Source organism: Sciurus carolinensis, chromosome 7, assembly GCF_902686445.1.
Source record: "Sciurus carolinensis chromosome 7, mSciCar1.2, whole genome shotgun sequence".
NCBI lineage: Eukaryota > Metazoa > Chordata > Mammalia > Rodentia > Sciuridae > Sciurus > Sciurus carolinensis.
Window position 1 is genome coordinate 61,896,417 of NC_062219.1, and position 17,603 is coordinate 61,914,019.

General features: G+C 35.8%; 1 protein-coding gene across 4 annotated transcripts in view; it reads left to right on the forward strand.

The window, feature by feature from the left end:
* Positions 1–75: 75 nt before the first annotated feature.
* The window catches only part of Ascc3 (activating signal cointegrator 1 complex subunit 3), a 404,873-nt gene continuing 387,345 nt past the window's right edge, over positions 76–17,603 (forward strand). For 3 of the 4 annotated variants that reach the window (XM_047557710.1, XM_047557711.1, XM_047557712.1), the window contains exon 1: positions 76–350. The gene's annotated coding sequence lies outside the window, so the exon portion shown is untranslated. The remainder of the gene's footprint in view (positions 351–17,603) is intronic. The other variant, XM_047557708.1, reaches the window with a different exon arrangement.

Genomic DNA, 17,603 nt, shown 5'->3' on the forward strand with positions numbered 1-17,603 from the left:
GCGTACGCGGGCGGGGGCGGAGGGCAGCAGAGACGACGTGTCGACGTTGGCGCCGGTGCGGGCGGGTGACGTGTAGGCCCGCGCCGGCTCAGCGCCGTCACTCCTTGCCGGGTCTGTGCGTCTGTCCCGCGGTGGGGCAGCCCTCGCGCATGGTGCGGGGTGACTGGGAGTGACCCCAGAAAGGCCTGCGGGAGACGTGGAGGAGAGGGGCGCGCAGCTGCCCACCGGCATCCTCGTCACGGCCCTCCGCTCCCCACCAGGAGTGGGAAGTAGAAATAAAACCGAAAGGGAGGGAAGCGCGGAGGCAGGAGCAGGCGGAGTGATGGGAACCGCGTGAGCGTGGCCGAGAGGTGAGGAGGTGGAGGAGTGGGTGGGAGGAGGAGCAGGGTGCAGCGGCGGGGGACGCGCGGGTGCGGGACCGCAAGACCCCTGGGCCGGCCTGCGTCAGCCCGGGCAAGCCCTGAGCTGTCACCCCTCTCTCAGCCTGGGACGCATCTGCCTGGACCTATCCCGGCTCAGCCCTGTAGTTTGTAGGTGGGGGTGGGGATCTGAAGAGAACCGGAGCTACTTACTTCCCAGGTGTAAAGGCCACAACGTGGCCACTTGGGGTTATTCATGTGTCATGTGCGGGGGTAATTTGTTTTCATTATTATTATTATATTTTGGTTACAAAGCCGTGGTGACAGTTTCCTTTGGGTAGATTTTGGGAGGAAAATCTGCCTCCTGGTATATCCCTCCTGGCACGCACACACAAAGAAAAGTGAACAGACTGGGTTGGGAGTTGACTATGGCGAATTGTGGATGAATTTAGCACTTAAGAGATCTAGAATGACGTTTCGAAACAAGTAAACGTGTATGTGTGTGCAAGGAGGTGACATGGGTAGGAGGGTGGTTTTTAAAGATAGATTACATATCATAAATTAACTTATTAATGGAATTCAGTGTTCTCCGGTATTTGTTATTCTTTGGTTTAAAAGAAAAGTAATTTTAGTGACAGTTAAAAGTTTGACATAAATGGTATCACATGTGCCATTCAAATTGATAATCTGTTTTCAGTCTGTCTTTCCAAAAGTTAAGGTTAGATTGAATAGTAGATATCTCCATAACCAGATTTTATGTTTCCTACTTTTCTTTTTTTAATTTTCACAGAAAGAATGTTCACAAAAGTTGAGAATTAAGCTTTTGATTCTGGTGTGGATTATGCTTCAGTCCATGTTATATATCTTTTATTTTTAATGATGGCTATATATTAGTCTTGCATGAAGAAAATGATCCCTAGAGATGACAGTTAAGTGTAGGCTAAATAATCTTTGTCTTAAAGTGACTTAGTTTTTTTATAACTTAGCTTTCTTGAGCTCTGTCAGTTTTTTTTTTTTTTTTTTTTTTTTTTGTCATTCATGTCTTCATATGTACCAAGACTGTGCAAACCTAGCAAATAGATGCAGTCTGTGCTCATGGAACTTTGTATAGTGTGGCACCCTTTTAAGAGAAAATCTTGACTAGGATTCTTTTTCATACCATGGATATCTAGTTGATCAAGGCAAGACTTTTTTTTTTACAAGAATAAACTATTGTAGATGTTTATGTGTAATTGGCATTTAAAGAGAAACAGACATTTTACTTGAACAGCCTGACTTAATATTGTCTTTGGTTAAAAAGACGGTATACATGCCTTTAAAAGTCTTTATTCCCACACTTGTAATCCCAGCAGCTTGGGAGGCTGTGGCAGGAGGATGAGGCAGGGGGGTGTTGAGTTTAACGACAGCCTTAGCAAAAGCGAGGCACTAAACAACACAGTGAGACTTTGTAAATAAAATACAAAATAGGGCTGGCTCAGTGGTCAAGTGCCCCCGAGTTCAGTACCCAGCGCCCCCCCAAGTCATTATTTTTCCATTCTGTATATTGGTCTGATTAATTTCCCATAAGTTAATTACTTGTGATTCATGAGTTCTCTGCATAAAGCATATTTCTCAGACATGTCTTTATTGACTTAAGTAAATGTATTACTTGGTAACACCTTCCTTGAGAGAGTTGGCATAAATTCTTTCAGTACTAAATATGTCATGATATAAGGTGGTATAGTTTTCAACTTTGAGATGTCTACTTGAAATTGAAATTTTAGCAAGAACAGCATTTATTGATAGAGAAAGTACAGGATTACCAAGGAGGAGATGCATGTTGAAGATCCCTAATCCCCAAATCAAAAAATCTGAAACTTTTCCATCTTAAGTGGAAAATTCCACAAACAAGTGTCATGAACAAAAATATTGAAAGTACTATATAAAATAATTTTCAGGCTGTGCTTGGTGGTGTGCACCTGTAATCCCAGCTATTCAGGAGGCCAAGGCAGAAAATCACAAGTTCCAGGCAGCCTTGGTAATTTAGCAAGACTGTCTCAAAATAAAAAGGGCTGGGGTTGTAGCTCAGTGGTAGAGCAATCCCAGGTACCACAAAACAAAAAGTACCATCACATTTCACATTGAAGTCCTACATTTTACAAGTGGATGAAGAAATGAATATAAAGCTGCTGTTTCATTTTTCTATCTATTCACTATCAAGTTTTCTTATTTCTATGCCATCTCTAACTCTTGATTCAGAGATAATACAGTTTAATTCATGTTTGAGCATTCTATTTAGTAAGATTTTGCAGTCTGAAAGGGGCATTAAAAGTCATTTTGTAAACCCTTTTTATTGATGAGAAAATTGATAATAGAGAGATTGGCTGATTTTTCTACCATGAAGCAAAAAATGGCATCTGAACTTAGTTTTCCTTATTTTTGTTTTACCTCTACTATGTCTACTATGCCCCTCCTCATTTTTATTTAACTAGACTTTACTCTTGGGGACCTTTTTAAATCAAGATTGAGTATCATTTATCATGCTGGTTTTGGTATATTTTGGCTAGTTTTCCTCAGCTTCTGTGATTAATTCTCCAATAAGTATTCTTAGGAATTACATTCATGACCAGAGGTTTATAGTAACATGGAAAGTTAGGTTGAAATTTAGAGAGGCACATAATTAAAAATCCTAGTAATAAGTAAGAAATTTACAGTTAGCATTAAGAAATCTTCAGATGTATTTTAATAAGATAATTGTGGGATTGGTGAATATTTATATATGAAGAAGGAAAAGTTTATACCTACTTTTTTAATCCCTAGACCAAAGATTGTCTTTTAAACTATTGAATCAGAATTTCTAGGGATGGTGTCTAAGAAATATGAATTTTCAAGAAACTCCCCAGTGATTATGAACAGTTTGTATTTTGGGAAAATTCTACTTTAAACCTATGAACTCAACTTACTTTTGGATACTATCTGTCTCACTAAACCTGAACTTCAAAAGAGGCAAAATAACTTTCCTCAGGATTGTGGAGAAGAGAAGCAGTTGCTAATGTTTTCCACCATTTTCAAAGCTTTGTTAGGTCATTTTTAATTAATAATGGCTAGGTATTCAGTTATGGGTAGCTAATAAATATGATATATAGAATTCCATGAGAGAAAGTGCAAATTCCTTTTTTTTTAAGAGAGGAAATTCATGCTTACTGTGGAAATAAGTCCTCTACTTGGGAATATTTCATTTACTTTTTTTAAAAAGTGAATAGAATGCCCTTTAGGTTAATTAGATGGAATTATGTAAAAATGTTAAATTCTTCTCTTAATCATAAATAGAAGTAAACACACCAACTTAATTATGACATTCTACATAAGCGATATTAAAGAAGAAATTAATTTGGGGCTGATAACTCAATTTACAAAAATAATTGTACATCTTTTCCAGTGTGAATGTATTTTCTAAAATGAAGCCTGCTTTTGAGTAGTACCTTTAGCACTAGGGAGTCTTACTGAACATTCTTCAATGAGTGAAGGAAACTTTGCCATGATATTAGCATTATCTGTATGCTGAGGATTGGAGTGGTAAGAAATAACCTAAAAATCACTTTTGGGCAGCTTTATGGTTTGATGCTGTGAATACACATCACCCAACAAATATTTATTGAGTTCCTAAGCACAGGCCAATAACCACACAAGGTACTGGGAAAAAGCAAAAAATATACTACTTCTGCACTCTTGAAGATCAGTGTGAGGTTCCTGGCCTTGTAGGACTCTTCAGTGTATTGACCTGAGGCAAGGCCTTGTCATTTTTTGAATCTGATCACCAGCTTGGAAAGAAAATGAGTGCATTATTAAGAAGTTTGATGAGTGGCTGATGTAACTCCAGTTATTCAGAACTAATGTGTTCATACATTATTTATTAAAACAGAACATTAGAAGAACATTGCTGAAATGCTAAATCCAATGGGTATTTGACCTCTTATCTTATAGCATTTCGCATGGTTAACTACTGCCTCTTTTTTAAGACTTTCTCTTCTCTTTGTTTTGATGACTCCACAATTCTGGATTTTTCTGGTCTTTTTGGCCTCCTACTATTAACAATCTCTGTTATAGACCTTTTCCCTCATTTATTCCTTGTGAGTCCTGTGCTCCTGCACCTTCTGCTGTCTTCACACAAATCTGTGGGTAATTTTTCCTGCAGTATTTACAAGGATAGGCACTAGATTGATTTTTGCTAGCTTGGTCTACCCAGCATGGTGTAGTAGACATACCAGTTAGGAAATACCGGTGAAATGAGTGACAGCTGTTGCTACATTCATCTACTGTGATTTATCCCCAGCCCATCTGTCTCCTAGGGTTTAGCAATTATTGACTTTTCTTTTAACCTTACTTTTTCTTTTCTGCTTTATTAGTTTGAGATTTAAAAATGCTTGCCTAAATATTAATTTTGGAATTAAGCATCTACATGTACAATTTTGAGTTCTTTGGAGGAATGGCATCATGAATTGAATAAACCACAACATGTTCGATTTTTGGGAAAGGCATAAAATCTTTTCTTCCATGTTCAAGGAAATTTACTACTCTGTAAAACATTTTATTTCTTAATATTAAATAATCAAATTTTTGTGAAAAAATATTTTTGAGGCTTTGAAGATGATATAAATAGATGTATAGGAACCTAAGTAAAATACTGCCCTTTTTTTTTTTTGTGGCAATTTTGTCTTTCCTTTATGCTTTCTGTCAATTCCTCCATCCATTATACAAGTATTTTTTGAGGATCTACTATACCCTAGACACTGTTAAGTGTTTTGGGTATTGTAGGGAGCTAGGCTCATAGTCTGTTGGGTAAAGCTGACATAAGCATGGAAAGTGAGTCATATGATAAATGCTGTGGAGTAAAGTGGGTTGGGTTCAAGAGAATGATCAAGGAGGGTGGTATTATTTGAATAGGATGACTAAGACAGTCTTCTCTGTTAAGATATTTGAATAAAGACCTGAAGGAAACGAGGGAATTGTCTATGTGGCATCTCCAGAAGGAGTTGATATTGTTGATATTGTTATATCATTGGAAGGAAGGCCTATGTGATGTACCTTAATGAACAAGGAGGCGCATTTAAGGGATCAATTAAAAACATAGAACATTCTTTGGGGCCTTTGAAGATAATCCAGATGAGAGAGCAGCAGTGTTACTGAGGTTTTAAAGAAGAATTATTCTAACAGGTATGCAGTGGTTCAGGAGGTTGAGGCAGGAGGATCTGAAGTTCAAAGCCAGCCTCTGCAACTTAGCGAAGCCCTAAGAAAATTAGTGAGACCCTGTCTCAAAATAAAAAAATAAAAAGGGATGGGGTTGTGGGTCAATGTTTAAACCCTTCTGGGTTCATTCTGCCAGTACCAAAACAGAAAACCAAAAACCAAAAAAAAAAAAAAAACCCCAAAAGCCAAAAAAGAATTATTTTAAAATAAAAGGAAGAGAACCATTCTTGTTCATATGTAGAAACTTGATAGAAAATTGTGAAGCACCACAACATTTCTTTACAGAATTACAGAATACTTCTGACACCATATGTGCATTTTTTTTAAACCTCATTGACCAATTCTTGGATACTTGCTATGTATGTCCTACAGTTAAATTTAATTCTGCAACTATCTATCTGGACTTATCCTCAGATCCTATAAGTTAAAGGTCCGTAAAACTAGCCCCACTTCAGATGCCATCACAAGTCTGGGCCTTCTAAGCATCTGACTCATTTGCTATAAATCCAGGGTTCCCATTATGTGTTGCATGAGTTAAAAAAATTTGCAAGAGTGACTCAAAGAACTCAGGGAAACACTTTATTTGTATCTATTTATTATAAAGGATATTGTAGAGGAGACAGATGAAGAATGCCTGGTGCAAAGTCTAGAAGGGACCCAACTCAAGGAGTTTCTGTCCCTTTTGGAGTTGGGGCGTGCTACCTACAAGCTGGTAGGTGGTTTTACCAACCTGAAAATTCATCGTTTCTTCTTCAGGTATTTATTTTATAGAGTTTCATCTACAGCCTCTCCACCTGCTCCTCCCAGAGACTAGTGGGTGGTGCCGAAAATCCGAGCCCTCTAATCACTTAGTCTTTTTGGTTACTGGCCCAACCTGTCATTTTATTAGCATAAACTGAGGTATGATCAAAAAGGACTTGCTATGAACGAATGTAAGACGAGACTTCTCCAACTCAGGAAATTCCAAGGGTTTTAGGTGCTCTTTGCTGGAAACTCAGGACAAATACCAAACATGTTTCTTCTTTGGGGTGTGGGGTTCTGGTGATTGAACCCAGGAGTGGTTCATTGAGTTACATCCCCATTCCTTTTAATTTTGAAACAGGGTCTCATTAAGTTGCTGAGGTTGTCTTCAAACTTGGGATCTTCCTGCCTAAACCTCCGGAATCTTTGAGATTATAGGCATATGCCACCATACCTGTAATAACTGAGAAATAACATTGGAGTTAGCAATGCTAAGGCTATTTGTGACCTTAATAGCTGGAATAATAAAGGAAAAAGCTTATTGGAATGGAATTTTTGCTATAGATAGGAAGCAGAAAAGTGAAGTGGTAAATGAAGAGGATAGAGCAGAGGTTTTTAAAATATGGAAACCACTACAGTGTATTCTTATGTTTGGGGAATGATTTAATGGGGAAAAAATATTACAGATAAGGAAAGAGGGGATAGTTTCAAGGCAGTATCTCTGTATCACTGTATTCTTAGTACTTAAGTAATTTTTTCTTGAATCAATTAACAAACTCATTGATAAAATTATCATCAGATGCATTTTCTTAGATCAGTGCTAGATAAAAAGTGGAATAAAGAACATTTTCATAACACCTTTTTTAGATTGTTGTGAGATTTAAATTATAGCTTTCCTTGGTTGGATTACTATCTTGAGATAGAATAGAGAATATGGAGTTAAATTTAAATTTCAGGTGAACAACAAATACATATTTACTTACTAAAATATTAGGAAATATAAAAAATGTAGCATTTTAAAATTTTCCAAAAAAAGTTCTTTACCTGAAATTCAAATTAATCTCTATATTTTGTATTTTTATTTGCTAAATCTGGCATCTATAGTTTAGAGGAAAGATTTGTATGATTCTTGGTGTGAGAATGAGTGCAAAAGTATATTGTCAGAGCTGGGGATATAGCTTAGTTGGTAGAGTGCTTGCCTAGCAAGCACTACACAAGGCCCTGAGTTCAATCCCCAGCACTACCAAAAAAACAAACAAACAAAAAAAAAGTGTATTATCAGTGTTTGGGTTTTTTGAAAGTGTAATCCTGATAGTGAAATCACATATAAATGAAGATTAGGAAGGGGCGTTACTTTAAAAAACTGATGTTGCTGTGCCTACGTACTTTAAAGTATGAAGTGAATGTAGAAGAGTATACAAACCAGGGACACATGAAGATTTGTAAGACCTGGGATGCCTGTCCTTGAGGAAACATTAAAGTTAGCAAAAAAAAAAAAAAAAAAAAAAAAAAAAATTTAAGCTGCCGTTATCAGTCTGTTCCTTTATTTGCATTGGAGCATTCTTTTTTTTTTTTTTAAATAGCAATTATATTTTTCCTTTTGTCACTTCACTCCTTTCCTCTCAGTCCTTGAAGCTGGTGTATGAGATTTTCATGTATGTTTCTACATTTTTCTGTGCAATGGGATATAAATCAAGGCATACTGAGGGGGATTGATAGAAATGGAATTGACCGATGTGGTGAGGAAAAAACTTGGAGTAGGATGACAGATGTCTTCAGCTGTTTAGAAGTCATTCATGGAGAGGAGTGCTTAGGTGTGATAACTTACTGACTTTAGATAGTGCAGATAATTTTTCTAGAAGTATTTTTAAGATCAGAATGCAACATACATTGAATTAGTAATTTATTTTTATTAAAAAGTTTAGATATTTTTATTAAAAAGTTGTTTTGTCAGTTACGATTTTCATAATATCTTCTCCATAAAAAAAAAGTTAACCTGCTACCTTTAGAGAGATACATGACATTACTGTTTAGAAATTTGTGAAAGCCTCATTCTGTAATTTTTAAAACATCAAAATGTGAATTTAGGCCAGGAGCAGTGGCACACACTTATAATCCTAGCAATTTGGGAGACTGAGGCAGGAGGATCGCAAGTTCAAAGCCAGCCTCAGCAACTTAGCCAGGCCCTACATAACTTAACTAGACCCTCTCTCAAAATAAAAAGAGCTAGGGATATGGCTCAGTACTTAAGTGCCCCTGGGTTCACTCCTTGGCACTAAAAAACAAACAAACAAACAAAAAAAGGTGAATTTAAAAATATTTTCCTAATGTTTGATACTTTTTTAAAGCATGTTGATTCTTTCAGTGATTCAATTTTTTAAAAATTTAAAAATTCTTTTTGTTTTTTTAATTTTTTTAGTTGTAGATGGACATAATACCTTTATTTTATATATTTATTTTTACGTGCCACTGAGGATTGAACCCAGAGCCTCACAGGCAAGCACTCTATTGCTCAATCCCAACCCCAACCACAAAACCTGTTTTTGCCCCCAAGTTTTATTATTTATAATTCATTGCAAAGAAAAATGTCTTGGAATTTAAAAATGTGGGAAACAATGAGGAAAATGGTCTTGACCCTTTCAAACATCTTTCAGTTTAGGAAGCTGTAACTAGATGGAGTATGATAGGAAAGTGGTATGTCAGCTGAGAACAAGGCACAGAGAAAATATTTCTATGGACTGTATTTGTCACGGCACATTTCTGACTGATATAACAGAGGGAAGAGAGTACCCTGTTCATATGATTAGGTTATAATAAATCACATCATAAACATTGAATATGTACTAGAATGTCATGTAATTTTAGGTTATATGCTACATCCTTTAAGAAAGATCAAGTATGTTTTAATTCTCTTTTTCACTGCTGTGACCAAAAAATCCTGGCAAAAACAATTTTAGAGGAGGAAAAGTTAAATTGGGGCTCACAGTTTCAGAGGTCTCAGTCCATAAACAGCTGACTCCGTTGTTCTGGGCTGGAGGTGAGGCAGAATGTCATGGAGGAAGGGTATGGAGGAGGAAAGCAGCTCAGGGCATAGCACCAGGAAGCTGAGAGGGGAAGGGAGGATTCTAATTTGTAATGCCCTGTCAGTTCTTTCTGTTTTTCTGTTTCTTGTTTACTGTGTAGATTGATTTGAGTCCTGATTTATGAAAATTTAGCTTCCAGTTACCTATATTTGAGAGGCAGAGGTAGATATTTCATTCTTTATCACCAACTGTGCGTCAGCCTCTTACATGGTGTCAATATTAGACCTATTTATAATGAAAGATTAAGGCCTTTGCTAATTTTTTAAAAATTTGGAATAAATAACACTGATTGAATGTAAAAATGAGCCAAATTTTCAGATGCTTCAGGAAAGGAATGTTGCTCTATGTAATTGTGACACAGAAGACTGATGTATAAGGTCAGGAAAACCCTTTTCTTCTCAACATCTAAGGCTGATTCTAGAGCATCACTAGAGTTTTCATTTGCTATTAAGAATGTATCTCTTGAGATACATTCAGAGTTTTGATTCAGATAAGTTTTTCAGGGCTTATTAAGGACCAGGCATATGTTCTTTGAATCTTTGGAATGAGAATTATGCATTTTAGATATAATCTGTTTCAGGTCCTTTTCCACTAGACTGATGTGGACAGTTTTAAAATAAGCACATGTGTAGTGGGTCTGCTCCAGGTTTTCTTGAGAGTTATTTGAGTAATTATTTGTTCTTTGTGAGATGTTCTTTCTGACTCGTCTTGTCCTCATATGAAGCTGAAATACTCTAGCCAATTGTTTTCCTAAAGTCATTTAAAGAAAATGATTTTCTTATGCTTTGTTAAAAGAAATATTACTATAACTGTAGGGGATCTTCTGTAATATAAAGACTGATATGTGGTAATATGCTTGTCAAGGCTTCCCCACTTCCCCCAATCTTTGGGTAGGAAACTTAGAGTTACACATAATTAGTTGAGTAAATTAAGAGAATAATAGCCCCATACAGTTTTTTTTTTTTTAACAAATCATTATATGTTTTGTATTACATGAAAAGTGCATACATAGGTATTGAATTATCTTTTCTATGCTTCCTCTATTCTCCATGCTCCAATGTGTTTTCTAGCCTGAATGGGAACTGTTTTAGTTAGCTTTGCATCATTGTGACCAAAATACCCAAGAACAGCTTGGGAGGCGGGGAGTTTGTTTGGGGATCATGGTTTCAGAAGAATTAGTTTATTCATAGTAGAATCCATTGTTCTGGGCCCAGGGTATGAGGCAGAACATCATGATCGATGGACATGGCAGAGAAAAGCACCTCACCTCATGGTGGCCAGGAAGCAGACAGAGAAAGCAGGGAAAGGGGACTACAGGGAAGAACAACTCTTCAAGGACATATCCTCAGTGACCTACCTTCTCCAGCCATGCCTTATAGTTATCATCCAGGAAGTCCGCTCAAAGTAGGATGGACTGATTAGGTTATAGCTCTTACATTTTACTTCTGAAAGTTCCTGCATTAACACAGGAACTTTTGGGAGCCACCTTGTATCCAGACTTTAACAGAAGCTGTTCAAGAGCACTTGCTTTTTGCTTAAGAATTACATGGGATCTAAAGTGACCTTGTTAAGTAGGAATTATGAATAGTTAAAATTACCCATGAAAGGTTGACACAACATACTGTCTTTCAGTGTATTCTACATAGCTGTGGCTTTTTTTTCCCCCTCTCCAGACTTGAAACATGTTACAGTTTTCTTCAGATAAACTCCAGATGAAAAGTTGACTTGTGTTAATAGCCGTGTTGTGCATTTTTCTTGTAAAAAGGAGATATGTGTCAAACTCTGGGGCCATGCACTGCAGCAAGATACTTACAATTTGAGGTATATGTGGTGATTTAAATAGATTAGGGACCTTGTTTAAAGTTTCCTTTTAGTGAGTATGTAACAATGTGACCTCATTACCAGGCCCTGCTAGTAGATCTCTTCTCAGAGGTTGAGTGTATTATCTGATTTGTTATGATTTTCTAGATTTATGAATTAGAATACAAATCAATGAAATCTTACTTTTTTAAAAGAAAAGGACAGGAGATTCAGGATATTACTGTGATATATGTCAAATTATGGAAATAGTGGAACCAAGTAACCTATTTGTTTATAAGAACATGCCTGAGGCAGAATATTCCATATATCATGTCTCTTGTTCTGATGTTATATTTTGAAAACATTAATTTATGTGGTAAATGGGTAGGTTCTGAGGCAGAATATTTTCAGTTTAGTGTCAGTGTCTTTCTTTGAAGGCTTTAGAATACATCTTTGCAGCCTTTCAGTGTGGGTAGAGAATTTAAACTCTAGTGTCCTAAGGATTTATTGTATGCCTTACTTATTCTGTGTTTGTGTATTCTGGGAATTAAACCTAGGGGTTCTTTACCTCTGAGCTACATTCCCAGCCCTTTTTTAATTTTTTGTTTAAAATTTTTTTGAGACAGGGCCTTGCCAAGTTGCCCGGACTGGCCTTGATCTTGTGATCTTCTGCCATAGCTTCCCGAGTTGCTGGGATTACAGGTGTGTGCCACTATGCCCAGCTCCTTATTTCTCTATAGATAATACTAGCTGTGTACATTCCTTGTGAGAATTGAGGGAAAAGGCCATTCAAGATACTTTCAGTATAATTTAATTGTCTCACAGAACCAAGTTATTAGAGACTGGTAGGAAGTATACTGCACATAAATTCTGACTACTGATTTCTTACTATATGGATTTCTTTTTCATTATTGACTAGGGTCAAAATTGGTGATTTAAGAATGAAGGACACCATCTCTACAACAGTGGTTCTCAGAGTGTGGTCCTGGAGTTTTTGTTTCTTCTTTGAACTTGTTAAAAATGCAAACTTTTATGCCCTAACTCAGTGCTGTGTGATCTGCCAAATCAGAAAACTGGGGTGAGGAGTAGGGTGGTGGGGCTCAGTAGTTTGTTTTAAAAAGCCCTCTAAGTGACTTTAATACATAATAAAATTTGAAAATCTCTGCCCTATTCTGTCCACTAATTCCTGATTTCATTTTTTTTCTTCCTCATGCTTCAGGAAATATGTTACTCATTGTTAGAAAATTTCATTTGTAACTTCCTGAATCATCTTATTTCTGCAAATGTGCTCCTAAATTCATTCCCAATGGGTAGTCGATATCTAAAGTTGGCTAGATAGGGAGTTTATTTGCAGATTTTTTGGATTGAAATTGTCCAGTGTGAAGTAGAATCCAGCTGTTCTTTTTTTCATTTGTTTTCATACCAGTTTCTTACTGTTTACAGTATAATCACATATGTTTATAGATCTTATTATTTTGTTTCTGATTTATAATCTAATAGTATTTTGCTCAGAGAATGACTTATATTAGGGGTCAGCAAACTAATTTGGTCACTCTGAGCCCAAATATACTTTTTATTTCTTTTCTTTATTTACTTATTTGGCTGTGCTGGGATTGACCTCAGGGCATTCTACATGCTAGACAAGCACTCTAATATCTGTAATGCATGCTAGATTATTTCTTTAGCTTTCTCTTTCAGGTCACTACTTTTCTCTTTAGCTGTGACTAATCTGTTCTTCAATCCATCTGTTGATTGTTTTCAAATTTAACAATTATATATTTTATATATAATTTCAAATTTAACAATTATATATATTATATATATTATTTTTTTTTTTTAGTATTTAAAAATTTTTTTTCATACATGTATGTAGGGTAATAATGTCTGTCTCATTCTACCATCCTTCCCATCCCTGCCGCCCCCCCATCCCCTCACTCCCTTCTGCATAATCCAAAGTTCTTTCATTCTTTGATACCCACCTCCTACTATTGAACAGCATTCACTTATCAGAGAAAACATTCAGCCTTTGGTTTGGGGGGATTAGCTTATTTTGCTTAGCATGATACTCTCTAGTTCCATTCATTAACCTGCAAGTGGCATAATTTCATTCTTCTTTAAGGCTGAGTAATATTCCATTATGTATACATACCACATCTTCAGTTAATCTTTTGAAGGGCATCTAGGTTGGTTCCATAGCTTAGCTATTGTGATTTGAGCTGCTATAAACATTGATGTGGCTGCATCTCTTAAGTATGATGATTTTAAGACCTTGGGGTGGAATGACTGTGTCAAGTGGTGGTTCCATTCCAAGTTTTCTTAGGAATCTTCATACTGCTTTCCAAAGTGATTGAACCAATTTGTAATCCCACTGGCAATGCATGAGTGTACCTTTCCCCCACATCTTCACGAACACTAATTATTGCTTGTATTTTGGTAATTGCTATTCTGACTGGAGTGAGATGAAATCTTAAAGTAGTTTTGATTTGCCTTTCTGTAATTGTAAGAGATGATGAACATTTTTTCATATGCTCATTGATTGATTGTATTTCTTCTTCTGTGAAGTATCTGTTCAGTTACTTAGCCCATTTATTGATGGTGTTTTTTGTTGTTAAATTTTTTGAGTTCCTTATATATCCTGGAGATTAGTGCTCTATCTGAGGTGTGTGTGGTAAAGATTTTTTCCCCATTCTGTGGGCTCTTTCTTCACGTTATTGTTTCCAAAGCTTTTTAGTTTGAATCCATCCTATTTATTGATTGTTAAATTTATGTCTTGCACTTTAGGAGTCTTGTTAAGGAAGTTAGATCCTAAGCTGACATGATGAAGATTTGGGCCTATTTTTTCTTCTTTTAGGCACAGAGCCTTTGTTGTAGTGCCTAAGTCTTTGATCCACTTTTGAGTTGATTTTTGTGCAGGATGAGAGATAGATGTTTAATTTTATTTTGCTGCATATGGATTTCCAGTTTTCCCAGCACCATTTGTTGAAGAGGGTATCTTTTCTCCACTGTATGTTTTTGGTACCTTTGTCTAGTATGAGATAACTGAATTTATGTGGTTTGTCTCTGTGTCTTCTGTTTTGTACCATTGGTCTACATGTCTATTTTGGTGCCAATACCATGCTGTTTTTGTTACTATTGCTCTGTAGTATAGATTAAGGTCTGGTATTTTGATGCTTCCTGTTTCACTCTTCTTGCTTAAGATTGCCTTGGCTATTCTGGGTCTTTTATTTTTCCAAATGAAATTCAGTATTGTTTTTCTAGTCTTATGAAAAATGTCACTGGGATTTTAATAGGAACTGCATTAAATCTGTATAATGATTTTGATAGTATGGCCATTTCGACAATACTAATTCTGCCCATCCAAGACCATGGGAGATCTTTCCATCTTCTAAAGTCTTCTTAAATTTCTTTCTTTAGTGCTCTGTAGTTTTCATTGTAGAGGTCTTTCATGTCTTTTGTTAGATTGATTCACAAGTATTTTTTTTTTTTAAAGCTATTGTGAATGGGGTAGTCCTAATTTCTCTTGCAGTGGATTTGTTGCTTAGGTATAGAAATGAATCTGATTTTTGAGTATTAATTTTATATCCTGCTACTTTGCTGAATTCATTTATGAGTTCTAGAAGTTTTCTGGTGGAATTTTTTGGATTTTCTAAATATAGAATCATGTCATTTACAAATGGTGATAGTTTGAGTTCTTCTTTTCCTCTTTGTATCCCTTTAATTTCTTGTGTCTGTCTGATTGCTCTGGCTAGAGTTTCAAGGATGATGTTGAATAGAAGTGGTGAAAGAGGGCGTCCCTGTCTTGTTCTAGTTTTTAGAGGTAATGCTTTCAGTTTTTCTCCCTTTAGGATGATGTTGGCCATGGGTTTAGCATAGCAAGCTTTTTACAGTGTGAGATATATTTCTACTATCCCTAGTTTTTCCAGTGTTTTGAACATGAAGAGATGCTGTATTTTGTCAAATGCTTTTTCTGCATCTATTGAGATAATCATATGATTCTTCTCTTTAAGTCTACTGATGTGATGTATTACATTTATTGATTTCCATATGTTGAACCAACCTTGCATTCCAGGGATGAACCCCATTTGATCATGGTATACTATCTTTTTAATATGTTTTATTTTTATTTCTGCAGTGCTGGGGATTTAACCTAGGGCCTTGTGCTTGCAAGGGAAGCACTCTACCAACTGAGCTATATCCCCAGCCCCAATTTTCCAAAATTTTATTGAGAATTTTTGCATCTATGTTCATCAGGGATATTGGTTTGAAGTTTTCTTTTCTTGATGTGTCTTTATCTGATTTGGGTATTAGAGTGATAATAGCCTCATAAAATGACTTTGGAAGGGTTCCTTTTCTGTTTCATAGAATAATTTGAGGAATATTGATGTTAATTCTTCTTTGAAGATCTTGTAGAACTTGGGTGAGAATTCATCTGGTCCTGAGCTTTTCTTGGTTGGTAGGCTTATAATGGTTTCTTCTATTTCATTGCTTGATTTTGATCTGTTTAAATTGTGTGTGTCCTCCTGCATCAGATTGGGTAGATCATATGTCTTTAAAACTTTGTCAATGTCTTCAACTTTTTCTATTTTGATTATACATTTTCAAATAGTTTCTAATTATCTTCTGTATTTTAGTAGTATCCATTGCGATATTTCCTTTTTCATCATGAAATTTTAGTAATTTGAGTTTTCTTTCTCTTTCTCTTTGTTAGCTTGGCTAAGGGTTAATCAATCTATTTTTTCAAAGAACCAGCTTTTTGTTTTGTCAATATTTTGAATTGTTTCTCTTGTTTCAATTTAATTGAATTCAGTTTTTATTTTAATTATTTTCTGTCCTCTGCTGCTTTTGTTGTTGATTTTTTTTCTTCTTTTTCTAGGGCTGTGAGATGTAAAGTTAGGTCATTTATTTGTTGACTTTTTATTCTTTTAATGTATGAGCTCAATGCAGTGAACTTTCCTCTTAGTACTGCCTTCATAACATCCAGAAATTTTGATATGTTGTATGACTGTTCTCATTTATCTCCGAGTATTTTTTATTTCCTTCTCCTTGATTTTTTCTTTTATCCATTCATTATTCAGTAGCATGCTGTTTAGTCTCCAGGTGTTGGAGTAGCTTCTATTTTTTATTTTAATGTTGATTTCTAGTTTCATTCCATTATGATCTGATAGAATGCAGGATAGTATTTCTATTTTTTTGTATTAGCTGAAAGTTGCTTACTGGCATACCGTATGGTCTATTTTAGTGAAGGATCCATGTGTTGCTGAGAACAAACTCTATTCACTCAATGATGAATGAAACATTCTATGTCCGTTAAGTCTAAATCGTCGTTGTATTATTTAATTCTATAGTTTCTTTGTTTAATTTTTATTTGGAAGATCTATCCAGTGGTGAGAGAAGTGTGTTAAAGTCATCCAGTATTATTGTGTTGTGGTCTGTTTGATTCCTGAAATTGAGAAGGGTTTGTCTGACTTACATACATGCTCCATTGTTTGGGGCATAAATATTAATGATTGTTATGTCTTGCTGATTTATGGTTCCCTTAAGCAGTATAAAATGTCTTTCCTTATCCCTTCTGACTAACTTGGGCTTGAAATCCACTTCATCTGATATGAGGGTAGAAAACCCTGCTTACTGAGTTCGTGTGTGTGATAAGTTTTTTTCCCATTCTTTCACCTTCAGTCTGTGGATATTGTTTCCTATGAGATGAGTCTCTTGAAGGTAGCATATTGTTGGGACTTTTAAAAAAATCCAATCCGCCAGCCTATGTGTTTTGATTAATGAGTTGAGGCCATTGAACATTCAGGGTTATTATTGAGATAGGATTTGTATTCCCAGTCATTTTGGCTTAACTTTTGGTTTTTAACTTGACTTGGTTTCTCCTTTGATTGGCTTTTCCTTTAGTGTAGTTCCTCCCTTTGCTGACTTTCATTGATGTTTTTCATTTCCTGTTCATGGAATATTTTTCTGAGAATGTTCTGTAGTGCAGGCTTTCTATTCATAAATTCTTTTAACTTTTGTTTATTGTGGAAGGATTTTATTTCATCAACAAATCTGAAGGTTAGTTTTGCTGGATATAAGATTCTTGGTTGGCATCCATTTTCTTTCAGAGCTTGGTATATATTGTTCCAGGTGCTTCTAGCTTTTAACTTCTGGGCTGAGAAATCTGCTGATATCCGTATTGGTTTTCCCCTATATGTAAGATGGTACTTTTCTCTCATGGCCTTTAATATTCTATTTTTATTTTGTATGTTGGGCATTTTTATCATAATGTGCCTCGGTGTGGATCTGTTGTAATTTTGTACATTTGGTGTCCTGTAAGACTTTTGTATTTGATTTTCCATTTCATTTTTCAGGTTTGGGAAATTTTATGATATTATTTCATTGAGAAGAGTGTGCA